Source organism: Olea europaea, unplaced genomic scaffold, assembly GCF_002742605.1.
Source record: "Olea europaea var. sylvestris unplaced genomic scaffold, O_europaea_v1 scaffold571, whole genome shotgun sequence".
In the NCBI taxonomy this organism is placed as follows: domain Eukaryota; kingdom Viridiplantae; phylum Streptophyta; class Magnoliopsida; order Lamiales; family Oleaceae; genus Olea; species Olea europaea.
This window is the reverse complement of record NW_019264047.1, coordinates 351674-363865: the sequence shown is the minus strand read 5'-3', so window position 1 is coordinate 363865 and position 12192 is coordinate 351674.

Genomic DNA, 12192 nt, shown 5'->3' with positions numbered 1-12192 from the left:
TATTGAAAGTTTTGGGATCAATAATCAAGATTTGGATAGAGGACCAAAATCGAACGAAAAAATTGAAATAGGAAACAAAGCACAACAATCCAAAAGTTGAGGAGCTACACCGCAATAAGCATACCCTGCGGTTCAAGCAAAAGCCTCTTTGTCGCGGCCTGACCACGAGTTCGCGAAGGAGGCATAATTTGGTCACAGTTGGAAAAAAAAAATTAGGATTTATTTTATTTTTTATCCTTTTCGAGGCACCGCTTTTGAAACAGGTCTAACACCATAAAGACATAGTCTAGTAAAAAATGAGAATGAGGATTACACTCCGTACACGAAGAAGAAAAAAGAGAAGAAATACAAGGAAGAGAGAAAGAAAGTTAGGGTTTCAAGATTTTTCAAGTAAAAAACGGATTCTAGGTATAAGAGATCATTTTTTTTCTCGTTTTTCTTTCAACGGATGTACTCCAAAACCATTTTATGCATTTCTCAGTCATAAAGTTTAACTAAACCAATAGTTGGAAGGAACGATGAACCTAGTTTCGAACCTTATTTTTTAATTATTATGTTTTGATCTTCAATTAATATGTTTGTGTATTGTTTTTATTTCTTTTCTTCAAGCTCTAAATTATTATCACTATCCATTGATTTGTGAATAACAAGGTGACATGTGAATTATTAGTTCAAAAAACATTGTGAAAATAGGAATTTATGTAGGAGACAGAGATATACTTTTACTAATTTTGCAGTACTTAATTGACTTCTTTTGTTATTGAATGCTCCTAATTAAGATTTATTGTGATTTACATCTGGATATAATCAGTGAATTTAATTAAATATATTTTGAACTCGAGAGAAGTAAATTAATTAATTTAGAAGAATTCGATTGGTTATATACAATTGATTTGATACACATTATAATGAGAAATTTTGGAAAAATGTATTATGGATTAGCATTTTTTTGGGAGATTAGGCGGTTAAAAAAGAAGATTTTTTTTTTCTATTTACGTATAATATTATTTTAATGAAGAATGCGTGGAAGGAATTGAGGAAAAAATGTATTAAAAATTTAAAGAGTGTCAAACAAGGGCTGATTGTGTTGGGATTTGTTGTTTGAGATTAAGGGAATAACTACAACGAACTTAATAATCCAAACATATATAATTACGATCGATTGATTTAAATTATAGTATGACTGCAATTACGTGCATCTATATATGTATAATTATATAAATTATAGTTAATTGATTTCAAATATAGTATTAATGCAATTGCGTAAGTCTACATACGTATAATTATATATAATTGTGACTGATTGATTTAAATTACTGTGTTATCGTTTCCTTGCTAAACTGTCATGCAAAAGGTATGTTGTTGGAGTGAGCAGATCTTTCAATCTTATGTTGTGAGGGATGTTACCTATGCTTTTTATTCATCAATTAAAATCGTAAATTGTCTATTTGCATACTTTTTAATTATTTGCTTAGAGTTATTATATTTATGATCATCATTAAAATCACTTTTAATTGTTCTTACAAGTTAGGGATATTTGAACCAACAGTTAGGTATTTAGTTCTGATGTGAATGATAATTCGAACTCTTTTTATTTACTTTATTACTTGTTTAATTGACATCGTTTATTTATAGTTAAAAAATTATAAGTTTTTGCTCTGTTGTTGAAAACTATTTTTGTTTAATATTGAATTAAATTATTTCTATCTATTATTATTTTTTTTATTCTTTTTCTTTTCTGGGTTGATCTACTTATTTTTCTTGGTTTTATTGTCTGTTAGGGAATTTAAAAAAGAAAAAAAGAAAAAGATGTAAATGAACAGCAACAATATCAGATAAGAGATCTTGAAATTGATGATGATGACATCTTGTAGGAGATGTGTTTGCACTACAGAATATGATCTACATGTATAAATGTTTTGTGGGAGATGTATTCTCATTTCTCATTACAACAAAAATGGTATTTTACAACATGCTAAAGGCAATATTGGTTAATTGGGTATTGTTAAAAGAGTTTATCACAACATTGTAATAAGCGTATGTTGTCATTGGTTAACATAATTGAGATTTAACGATATTTTTTTATATGCATGTTGTAGATGTCTTCTTTTGCATTGTTGCTTAATTATTGCAAAAAGTTTACATATTTTGCATTTTTTGCAACGTTCAATGAACATTGTTAAAACCTCATCCTATAACAATGTTCCTTGCCTGTTGATGAACAATTAATATATGACTCATTTGCAACGTTCGTAAACTATTGTGAAAGACAATTTTTGTATTTTAAGACAACATTAAATGAATTTTGCGAAAGTATGTTAAGACAGTGAGAATAAACGTTGCCAAACACAAACGACAATGTTCGTTGAAGGCCTTCCGCAACAGTATTTGAGCATTATCGAATCCTTCAACTTTATGACAACATCAAAATACAATTTTAATTTTGTTGTAGTGTCTGCTTGATGGGATATGATCCCTGTGAAGAAATTGATGACAACAATATGTGTGTGAGAGATGTCTTTGCTATGCAACAATTTATTATGACGAGATATGATGTACTTGTCGAAACAGATGAGTGTGATTGTCCATGGAATTTTTTTGTCCCACCAGTCATTAGTAAGCATGACATGCCCTTGAAAGAATTATGGGATTCACTTCTACCGAGCTTCTAAGTACAGGCAAGTCAGGCATAACGTTGCTTACATGAGTTCGATTTATTAAAACTGCGGGGCTATCATTTTACTAAATTTTGCCTATTATTAGTCACTCTAGAGGAAGTGCTAAATTTTATACAAAATTATTCATGTCTATAGTACAATTCATACTCGCAAACATACAATGCGGAATGGAAGCCTAAATGTTAGGTGGTCGAAAAAAATAGTGGTATTTCCAATAATCCTCCACAAGAGAGGAAGACATCACATGAATACGTCCTTGTGCAATTAATCGAGATTTTGGATAATAGATCGATCATTAAATAAAGAAAATGCCAACTAAAAGAGGAGAATTTTGAGAATGATTACTTAGTCCTAATAGGGCAAATTGAAGAAGTGATATTCAATGAATATGTAACTATTTTGTAAATTATTATTATTTTTTTGGGGTTATTTTTGTCCTCTTTTGAAATACAACCATCAAGATGGGTTACCAAAAAAGGAGAAAGGGTTTTCAAATGGTATACGAAATAGAGAAAAGAGGAGAAAATACAAGAGAGAAGATGAAGAATGTTAGTGCTTCAAAATTTTCAATTAAAGGAAAATAAGAATTCTTGGTGCAAGAATATCATATGTTTCTCTTTTTTTCTTCAACCCCAATGATTTACTTCTAAACACTTTTGTGTTTTTCTTCCATCATAATATGTAACTAAACTAATAGTAAGGATGAACTACATAACTTCGTTTTGAACGCTGATTTAAATTGTTATGTTTTGATCCTCAATTAATTTTTGTGCGCTATTTTTACTTTTTTTTTGTGTTTTTAATTATGTGACATTGATTCATTGATTTATGAACCGTAAAAAGTTAAGAGGTGAGTTATTTGTCTATATCACATAATATATCAAAAATTGGGTAAATTATAGAGTGCTTTAAATTAAGGCTTACTCTAATTTACATAGAAATATAATGAGTTGACTTAATTGAATTGGATTTGCTTAAACTCGAGAGATAAATCAATATTTAGAAGAATTCGTTTTGCGACACATAATTGATTGTTGTCGAAATTTGTTGATTAAGATTACAATATAAGGATAATTACGGTGAACTCTTAAAATTCTAAAACTTTTCATAAATCAGTTAAAATCTAAAATTGTCTATTTGCGTACTTTATTATTATTATTATTATTATTATTATTATTATTATTATTAGGGTAATTGGCACAAAAAAACGCCCCTATCTTTTGAGTTTATTGTGGAAAACGTCCACACTTTTCATTTTTTGGCATTTTGCCCCTATTTTCACATTTCTTTGCGCTGATCGTCATTTTAACCAATTTTTGATGTAAAATGACCAATATATTTAGACAAAAAATAAAAATAAAAATTGCAAATATAGGCCCAAACTTTTCATCCGTGAAAATAAGTCAAAAATTGAAAAAACCGTCTAACTAGAAAGGGTAAAATTATATAATTTGATAGTTACCATATTAAAATAATTGAACCCAAAATTCAAAATAATAATAATAATAATAATAAATAGTAATAATAATAAAAATCAGGAAATGAAAAAAAAGGGTTGTCTCCTCCATCCACCCGTCCCCATCCTCAACCAGTGGCGGAGCCATGTTGAGACGAGTGCGGGCGTAACTGAAATTTTACAATTTTTTTTTATCAATAAGGGAGGTGGAATAAAAGTATGTTTTAATTCACATGGGCTTTATTTTTAGGTCCAAATACATGATTTTGTTTTATAGTTTTATCATCATTAAATTCATGATCAAAACACAATATTCGACATGGGTTAAATCAAGGGTGGACCCAGACCTTTAGTATTGTGGAGTCAAAATTTTAAAAATAATTTTTTTAATAAACAACATAATATCAATGAAAATAAGTTTATATGTATTTTGACAAATTTAAAACATCGTATAATTACATCATTATTAATATTATTAAATAAATTTTGCTACTTATAAAATTTTATTTATTATTTCATTGGCAAATGTTGAGCTAACATTGAGTAAATTAAATAGAATATAGAAATTAAATGAATTGAAATAAAATTCAAGTTTAGTTGAAGAAGTAAATGAAATTCAAATTTAAAATAAATATAATTCGAAAGTAATTCAAATTGTATTTAATTCGTAACGATCCTAAAAAATTTGCATCATATTTCACATAAGACTTTCGAATGAAACGATATAAATTATATAGAAAAATTTATCGTGTAAAAATAATAATTAATTGAATTTTTTAAAAGAAAAAACGAGTTAGACGTCTTTTTTGAGGCGTACGTTTGATACATATTTAACTATTTTTGATATCCATTTGGACTATTCGATATGAAAATGATGTAGTTTTCGAAACAAACTTTTACATGACATAGACGATTTGTGGATTCAGATAACACATGATCGCAAACGAATTTTTAAAGTTAGGATATTATCGAAATTCTCAAAATACTAGTTTCAAACGTCCTACTTTAACATGTTATAACTTTTGCTATAGTTGACCAATTCGCATGCCATTAATGAGTGAAAAATTAGGTCATGAACACTTTGAAATGGTATTAAGAATGCAATATTTTGGCCCCTAGGGCATATCTCCCAGTGGCAAAGGAGAGGGATCAATTTTAGAGATTTTTTCATTTTATTAAATTTGATGTTTGTACAACATACAATTGTAGTAACAAATAATTCATGCCTATTATATTTATCTGCAAAAAAATTCACTAGTTATTACTCCTAATGGATGATTTATCCTCATCATGGCGAACTAAAAATGGTTAGATATGCAATTTTATTGTCAATCTGGTTAGAATTTAGATCACGGGTCACTCTTAACATCAAATGGTATGACCGCATTAGGAGAGATTACATTTTTTTTTTTTTTGGCTAAGTCGTCTCTAGTAATTCAACTGTTATAAAAAATATTTACCGATTATTTTTTCCCGGGATCATGTTAATACGTGTCAACTTTTGTGGGCCTTATTTCACATTTGCTCTTTTCTTTCAAGATGTAACATATGCTCATGTACAAGTAATATTGGGAAAAAAAGTCATTAAATAAATTTGTTCTACTGATAGGACAATTTGCTATAGTAAAGCGCAAGTTGGTTCAATTATTATGAAAGGCCAAAACAATGAAAGCTTACACTTTTGTCTATTGTATAGTACAATGCATGATTTGATTTAACAAAAATATGAGTTAGCAAAGGTGGAGGTTTTTTGGTGGTCCAATAATGGTTTTTGTGCATTTTTATAGTAGAATAAGATAAGGCTAAGGTCTGTCTCTTTCAATTCTAAATGCCCATTCACCATACATCAACACCTAGCGAGACTTGCGCGGGAGCCTTCAATTAATATTTCTATGGATTCTCGTTATAAAATTTTTATCATTCGACTATTTTTTAAAATTTAATTAGGATTCTTGAGTTATTTAGTATTACAACTTTAATGGGTATGTTTCGGATTCAAGATCAGATACTTGGATAAGAATATTAGATAAGATTAAAGACGAGAATTTGAAATGTTTTACTATTATCTTATTTAGTCTAATCTAATTAAATATAACAAAATTGTATTATTAATTTAAGATGAAGGAAAATAAAGAGGTTTTTTGATTTTTACCTTATTTTTGAGGGTGTGTTTTTGAAGGACAAATTTATAAACCTTAAAGCATATAGGTACTTGACGATTAAACCCCCGTTTGAGCACCATTATAATGAGTTTTTTTTTTTTTTTTTTTTCACTCATCTCCTTTTTTATAGTAACTGGTTGACAACATGTTACATTACACGTGATTTTTGTTAGCGATGGGCAGGGAAAGAATAATGCCATGGAGCTTAAAGGACTAAATTGCCCTATGATTCATTGGAAATGTACATCTTTGCCCTCCACTATTTTTAATTCTACCAATATTCAACAATCAATTGGAAATGGTAGAAACAAAAAGAAAAGAATTTTCTTACTCAACTAACAACATTTTCGAGGGTGACCTCAGTTTTTGTAAGGGACGTTGTCCTTATTGTCTGACATGGGGCCCAAGTTTTGAAAAAAAGTTCGAAAAAATTGGCAAGAATGAGGCCAAACACACCCTAAGAAATATATCGCCAATTTCATAAATTTAGACTTGCTATTTAAAATTCATATAAGAAGAAAATTAAAGGAAAATGGTATCCTATGCATGCCTTTAGGCTTTAACTTTTTGACAACGAACGACATATCGTTTCTTGACATTCTTGCGTCCTACCCTTGTCTTTCCATCCATCATGGACCTTAACATTTTGAACAAGGAATTCAAACGTAAAGGTGGTCACAAAAATTTGATAGTGCCTAGAAAGTAAAAAGTTTAGAATGGGCTGAACTGTGGGGACCGAGGAACTTAAAAAAATAAATAAATAAATAAATAATTCTATTTCTTTGAAGGAAGGCTAACTGCTTTCAGATTTGAGAACTATATCAAGGGTAACTTGAATTAAACTATTCAAACTGGGCAATTTGACAGAAAAATGGTGATACAGCTGATGTGGCAAACCATGATTCACATTTTTTTTTTTATAATTTTCCATTTTCAGTGAATAAATGTCAAGTGTTATTTGTCACTAATTCTTGTCATATTGCCCTGTTTGAATAGCATGATTCGAGGTAACTTTCATGTGTGGCCCATGAGAAGGACTATGAATACGAATGGCCAGCACTCTTTCGTATACATTAGGAGTCCATTGATAAGAAGGGGTTGGGGAAAGCTTAATATGAATGGCCACGTTGTACTTCACTCTTGCCTTCAAGAGACAAGGAGGGGGGCCTATGCCAATGTCAATTTAAAAAGTCAAGTTTAACAGTTAACACTACAAGCCTCTTTAGATAAATTAGTTTATAACATATTTTTGCCAAGAACCAACGAGACTAGGTGAGCCAAATAAAGATCAAACAGCATAATTAATCTTTTCACTTCTATATGCACATGCAAACCGACGCTTGCACACGAACATATACAGATGAATAGGAGCAAAGAAGGGTTCTAATTGTTGGAGAATGAAGAGACGTAAACGAATAAATTGTCTAATTGATTCTTGTGTATTGTAGTTACTTGATTCATACTCAATAATTCAAAAGTTTCAACCTTAACTCATATTCAATCTTCATTCTTCCCCAAAATTCTTACTAGCATAGGTCAGCACTCAAAATTGATTCCTATATAATAAATAATAAATATAAGTAGATAATACAACGATACTATTTAATCCAGAATGATTTTAACTAAAATTTAAATAAAAAAATGTACATTTTCGTCAACTTCCTCCTCACTAAATCTTGTCATCCCTAATAAAAGAATGATTTTTTTAAGCGGGTAATCAGTTCGATTTCGGTTCGACGACATAAATACCATACCCACACTACCACGAACCGATTCATTAAAATCAAATACCATATCTGCCTCGTTGCACCATCGGTTCGATTTTTTTTGCCTCATTCGATTCGGTTAACCGTGATTTTCGATTTTAACGATTCAAATTGACATCCCTAATTTCATCTCATAGACCATCTCCTACTATTAGCACCAAATTGGTGTAAATTTCACATCATTTTACATAGTTACCTCCAGTCATTACACCAAATATTACATCATATGAACAGTACTTCCTTTATTTTATTATTTTTTAATTCTCAACCATTAATATGTTTCATATATTATTTAAATACAAATTATACCAATGGTGACAATGGTGTTGAATTTTTTGAAACGACATTTGGCAATCAAGATTGAGAATTTAATCGGTTCAGATAATATTTATAATATTATTTTTCAAATAAGTAGCTATTTCAATCTTAATAATTTGTTTATTGCTTTAATCATATTGCATGATGATTTATGTGATTAATATTGCAGTAAATTTTTTGATATAGCATGAAATACTGTAATCTCCAAAAACGATTTGAAGTATCAAGAATTTTTAACTCTATGTTCCAGTACGATGGAGTTATATGAAACAACATTTTGATCAATTAATTTCTCTAATCCATTTTTTACATTGAGACCATTATGCTAATAATTGGTAGGTTGGAGAGAGAAACTACTAATAATCCCATCACAACTACATAGTCCAAAAAATTAATAATTTCATTGTTTTTTGCTATGAGGATTAGGTAGTTTGTTGTCCCGTGAACTTCTTGTTTTTTGCTAGTAATATAAAATGTTGCTAATGCTGGTGATAACACCTCACTTCACACTCCAAAATTAAGAATTTATTAACTCAAGGAGAAGGGTCAAATTAATGGAATATGCTGATTCATGAACCTCCCTTGAGATACTTAACTTCTCAGAGAAACCCAGTACTTATCTGGCGAAGCTTTTTCACAAAAATTATGTGCGCTTTTTTGATCATTAGCCTGTCAGGTGAGATCTAATGCGAGAGTTAAAGTCAACAAAGATGGCTAGTTTTGATTTGCAACGGTCCAAAAAGTCATTTTTTTCCTTGAAACGGCTCCAGACAGGCCTCTAATATATTAACAAAGTCAAATTGCAGTGGAAGTTCTCAATATATGGCTCTAGCAGTAAAAGGTCCTCTCTCATTTTTTTCCCCCTGTTAAACATTTACGTCCCAACTTGACGTTTTATAGCACTTGATGATAGCCACTGTACACTATAAAAAGTCGCTTGGTTGAAAAGTAAAATGTGTAAATATGAATAAAAAGTAATAAAATAAATAAAGAAAGAAAGAAATAAAAACAAAAAAAATAAAAATAAAAACCAAAAAAGGGGAAAAAATTAGTACCCCTACACTATACACCATACTCATCTCAACTCCTACCCTTCTATATTGTTGACAATTGTCACATAGCTAAATTTATAGACTCAAATTTCAATCAAGTGATGGCACTCAAGTTGGCACCGAAGTTCACTACTCAATTAGCCTACTTCAAAACTTGGAATATTACTTTTGAAGTAAAACGACTTAGGCCATGAACAAACGAAAATATGAACAAAGCACGTTATCGGTGTTGGTATTATTGTACATTATTATGATATACATTGGTATTCTTGTACATTATTATGTAATTTTATCATGTTTTTACTTTTTTTTTTATAAAATTATTTATGTTTTCACATTTTACTTTTTAAATAATGTCAAGTTGCGACGTAATTTTAAAAAGACGAAGAAGAAAGGATTAAATACACGTTTACTACAACAGCCATAGATTGAGAACTTCAACTACAATGTCAATTAATAATTTGTTAGGTTGCCCCCATAAATGAAATATCTCCCGGAAAGTTCATGAATCAGTATATTCCTCCAATAATTGGGCTCTTCTCTTTGATTAATAAATACTACATTTTGGAGTGTGAAGTGAAGTCATTATTATCACATTAGCAACTATTTGTGCATCATATATATTTTATATATTAACTAGTTGACGTTTAAACGAAAGGAAAAATATTGTAATGCAATTATTTGGTCGTATTGTGGCCCTCTTCAAGTCTATGCACACAAAAAGTATGAAACTATTGATTAGATAATTAACTTTTTCTTTTGATTGAATCTTCATTATTTTTTATATTGTCGTATGCAGAGACAGATTTAAGGGGGGCTGGGCTGGGCTGTAGTCCCCCCCCCCCACACTTACGTTCAAGAACTTTTTTTTAAGGTATTTTTTATTTATTTTTTGGTAAAAAATCAGTTTTTTACGTGTAATTTTTTTTTTCGCGTAGTAGCCCGATTTGAAATTTTGTAGTCCGATTTTGGATCCAATCCTGGATCCGTCCCTAGTCGTATGAGATGTGATTAAAGAAAAAGGGCATATAAAGAAATTTGTTTATTATTATGTTTGCATGCTTAAACACATTAATTCATGCTATACTACGTACTCTTCATTGATCTCCTACTTGTGTTAAATAGGTAGTTCGTGAGATTTCATTCTACAATTTTAGTTTTGCATAACACAAAATGAGATTAGATTTGGTTCCTTAAAGACATGTTTAGAATGTTGGATGTAATGCGATTTAAAAAATAAAAGAGTGAATAAATACATTAGAATAAATTTGTTGATTCTAGATCATCTCAGGTTATATTTCACATTCTAGTTTAGTCCCCATTATTTATAACTCATTTTCTTTTAAAAAAAATTTATTTTCAATCACAAATTCTCTTAATAAAATAGTTTTACATGCAATACCAAAATTTTTTCTATTCTTTAACCAAACATTCTCTAAAAATTCACTATTACAAAATCTATTTTCTCAAATAATGGTACTCAAACAAACCCTTCTTTTCCTAGTTACCCTTAATATATTGGAAGAAACTTCTCGATTTAAGATTTATGTAAGTTTAAATAAATCATATTTAGTATCAAGAGTACTAAGCACCAATTTAGATAGGAATCAAGCGTCATTATTGATAGATCATCTTAAGTGTAGGGACATGAGTCCTATTTAAGATAACCTGTCACTTAAAGACAATTAGACTAATGGCTATATAACATTATTCATGACTTTAACCTCATACATCAAGTAATTGATTAATTGTTGCATGATATAAACTGAGATGAGATTTGATTATATTAAGCAATTTTAAAATTGTTGAACAATATAAAATGAGTTAGATTTAATTCTATAACTTTAATTTCACGTAGCTTATAATTGATTGACGGATAAATTGGTGCATAATAAAAAGTTTGATGTACAATACAAACATGCCAAATGGATAAGAAGGACACCATATAATTATCAACAAATAAAACAAAAGCACAATATATACATCCTACCTAATCTTCTTGCAAAACAACACCTGTGAATGCTGATGAATTTCAGGTTTATTATGATTAGTTTCTCTCTACCCTACTCGTTATTAACATAATGGATAAATCAATATAAACTAATCCATCTTCATATTCACTAACTGAAATAAGCCATGACCAGTGAATAAAGTTGAGCATTATATTTTGTAATATACATCATAGTCTACCTGACAATTGTGACAATAACTTATTTTTGTTGTAGAGTTGACGACTTATAGTTGAGGTGAAGACGCTAGTGCATTTGGAATAAATTGAATAAATAAAAGTATATCTAGTTTACTGTAAAGACTGTCGGTATTTGGTAATAGTTATTATGGGACATTGGTTCTCCGATGTTAACAGAGAGATGCAAAGGTTTCTTCGCGCTTCTATATCTAGATGTTGGATGCCTAACAATATTAATTTATTTTTTATTTTTTATCTGAGTGTATAATAACCTTTACTCATGACTCAAGCTCTTTTTAGGTATCAATGAGCGAAATTATGATGCTCAATAACTGACGCTTTGGTGACGAATCTGATGCCTTTTAATGCTGTAAATGGTTCATTGGGTTGTTGCATTTGATATTAGATTACAAAATGAGAAAGATATCCTTAGGGGATTAAATAGTCATTTTGCACCCGACTCAATTATATATATATATATATATATATATATCGATGAGGATTGACTATTGAATTTGGTGACCATGGCACTTAGCTCACATCTCGGAAGATTTTCTAATTAATGTCGCCTT